Here is a 3,370-nt window from a genome sequence, read left to right as displayed (position 1 = left end):
GGGGGGGGTTGGGGGGGGGTTCTGGTGGTTGCTGGGGGCGGGGGGGCGGGGTGGGGGTTGCTAGGGGGAGGTTGCTAGGTGGTTGCTAGGGGGGATCAGTGGTTGCTAGGGGGGGTTTCCTGCTCCGTGAAATGAGTTTTCATTTAGTCACGGTATATTTTTAGTTTTAGATTTTGCAAAGACGTGAACAACGGAAGAAGACGAGCAAGACGTTGCCCCCCGACCCGGAACATCGGGGCCGGTTAGGATCCGGGGCCCGTTTAGGATCCGGGGCCCCTCTATTTCTGGTCCTGAACCTGCAGCTCATCCGAACCGACTGAGGACTCTGAAAGTTGTGACGCTTTTGACCTGGATTTGAAATTAAAAAAGTAAACAAAAGAATTAATCTCTTGTCTTTTCTTTGGTTCTGGTTGGATTAGAACAGAAAAAAATGTTTTATTTGTATAAATCTGTATAAAGTATAAACCTCAAAATGCTTCAAGGAACAGGTGCATTTGAGAGAACATCTGAATCAGCTGGGGGGGAGGGGGGGGGACGACTTTGCCCCAGAGCTACTCCTCAGACATTGTACTTGATATCAGACGGCCCGGTACAGTTCTGATCAGGTCCACAGATGTTCCTGGGAAGGGGAGGCTAGTGGGGGCAGAGCGTCTTGTTTTTATTCCACCAGGGAGGTTGTGACAGGAACCGCCGGCCAGGCCGCTCTGCCAAGGTCAGATTATAGAATCAGATTTTTATTTATTTATTTATTTATTTACACAGTTACACATTACACAAATAAAAGTACCAACTTTACAAATTAAAGTGCAGGAAGAGGCGAAAACTCAAAGAGCTTATCAGGTGCCTCCACCTATAGTTAACATGAAATTTAATATCATACTTATAAAAACTAAATATACAAATGAGCAGTTAGAAATCTATAGATGATAGAAATTAAAGGAAAATTACAAAGAATTTACACAAAAGAAAAATGATCGGATATATGAAAAACGATAGAGTACAATTTAATAATTAAGAAATAAACGACTAAATAACAAACCAAATGAACACAAACAAAAAATAATTTCAAGGAAATTACACAAGACGATAAGATTTTTCAGCACATCCATTAGTTATCCTAGAGCAGTTCCATTTACAAAACAAAAATTAAGTTTTCAGACATCCTTTAAAACCTTGTACAGAGAAGCATTTTTTTGCTAAATGGGAATATGTATTCCATAGTTTGACCCCCCTGTACCGTAGTACTGCATATTTACCCCTGGTTGTAACACATTTGGGAGGATGCAGATCTAACGCTCGACGGGTTGCATCAGTGCGTACGACGGAGTATTAGGGCCAAACTGAGACAAAAAAAAATGGAAATTACGAGAATAAAGTCGTAAAATGACGAGAATAAAGTCATAATATTACGAGAATAAAGTCGTAATATTTTGAGAATAAAGTCGTAATATTAAATATATTATAAATATATAAATATAACTTCACAAGATGCTCAATATTCCTCATTTTAACACAGGGAGAGAAGCTCTTCCTGTTAGAGTTCTCATAAATTATATTCTCATAATATTATGACTTTATTCTCGTAATATTATATATTTTTTTTTTAAACAAAAAAAGGAAAAAAGGAGGAAAAAGAAGAAAAAAAGGATGTGAAAAAAGTTGAAATTTCAAGAAAAAAGTCAAAATGTCGAGATTAATGTTAAAATACAATTTCAAGAATAAAGTCGAAATTTCGTCTTTTTTCTCAACATTACGATTTTTTTCTCGAAATTGTACCTCAACAATAATCTCGACATTTTGACTTTGTGCATAATGAAAAAAAAAATGTTCCTCCTCTAAAATATTTATTTTCATTTTTCTCCTGCCTGGCCCTAATAATAATAATAATAATTTGGAGATTACTGGTGTTAAACTAAATGCAGGATGTTGTTTTTGCCATATTCTCTAACCTGGAAACAATAAATGCGTTTGAATATGAAAACCAGTTTTTTTTTTAATCTTTATTTAATCTAAATATATCAGTTTAAATCCGACAACAATCCCCGCCCATTGACACGGTTGAGTTTCGTTTCAGTGTAATTTCTAACCGGGTCATTCCACTTTAACTGCTGTCAAATCTGCTGCTGCCGCGATTTGTTTCTTCAAAGCACCAGGAAGATAATTTAAAAAAAAAACGATTAAAAGTAGATTATTTCAACTGTCATTTCCTTGTTACGTAATTGAAATTAAAACGACATAAACGTCACCGTCAGTTTCTGGTTCGACGAGAAACGAAACCGAGAAGTTTTTATTGTCGATCTAGGGACCGTCGACCAATTATTTTCTAAACAACAACGTATAAAACATAAAATCACGCTTTAATCCACGATTTACTGATCCAAACCTTTCCTCATTTCTGAGATTATCGTCCTTTTTGGTTATTTTCGTTTAATTATTGTTGTTTGGATGAGAAAGCAGAGCCGCCTCCCCCCGGAACAGACGGTGTATTTGCAGACGGTCCCTGGCGCCGCCGTCGCTCAGCTGGAGAAACAGATCTGATCAGATCTGATCAATGCGGAATATCGGCCGGACAGGTAAGAAATAAACACCTGACAGGTAGAAATATACACATAAACACACCTGGGGGGCTTCAGTCGGGCACTACCACCGACCGACATCCCAAAAACACGCTTTTATTCGTCTATTTATCCCTAAAAACGCGAGACGGGTTTGTTTTTATTGGCTTTATAAGTTCTTATTAACTTGTTTATGACGTCATAACTCAAACTAGTTGATTATTTCATTTATATTCATGAGTCAAATGTCAAATATGTGTTTTTTGGTACGTTTGTATTTTAATTATTGTGTAATATTCCTGCAGTAAGATGTTAATAAACATGTCTAAATGAGAGATTGTGCGCATGCGCGGGTAACATCTTCACATTTTTATTTTCAAAAATTACACGTTTCTATTCAAAGTTTTATTCTCTTTATAATGTCAGGTTTAACCAAAGTAATTAATCATTCAGTTTTCCTGGAAATGTTGCTAATGTACAATTGTTAAAAAGTGGATAAATCTTCACTTTTTTTATGCATTGTTTTAAAAAATTACACATTTCTATTTAAAGTTTTACTCTCTTTATTACGGAAGAGTATTAGGGCCAGGCAGGAGAAAAATAAAAATAATATCTTAGAGGAGGAAGATTTTTTTTTCATTATGCACTTCGAGAAAAAAGTCGAAATGTCTAGAAAAAAGTCAAAATTTTGAGAAAAAAGGCGAAATTTCGACTTTATTCTTGAAATTGTACTTAATCTCGATGTTTCGACTTTTTTCTTGACATTTCAACTTTTTTCTTGAAGTGCATAATGAAAAAAAAAAATCGTCCTCCTC

General features: G+C 35.9%; 1 protein-coding gene across 1 annotated transcript in view; it reads left to right on the top strand.

The window, feature by feature from the left end:
- The first annotated feature begins 2,438 nt into the window (after positions 1 to 2,438).
- Positions 2,439 to 3,370, top strand: part of rnf213b (ring finger protein 213b) — a 106,857-nt gene continuing 105,925 nt past the window's right edge. The window contains exon 1 of the mRNA XM_061709148.1: positions 2,439 to 2,573. The gene's annotated coding sequence lies outside the window, so the exon portion shown is untranslated. The remainder of the gene's footprint in view (positions 2,574 to 3,370) is intronic.

The sequence above is a fragment of the Cololabis saira genome, chromosome 19 (assembly GCF_033807715.1).
Source record: "Cololabis saira isolate AMF1-May2022 chromosome 19, fColSai1.1, whole genome shotgun sequence".
Taxonomy (NCBI): Eukaryota; Metazoa; Chordata; class Actinopteri; order Beloniformes; family Belonidae; genus Cololabis; species Cololabis saira.
Note: the sequence above shows the minus strand (reverse complement) of the source record. Positions and strands in the feature narration are given on the sequence as shown.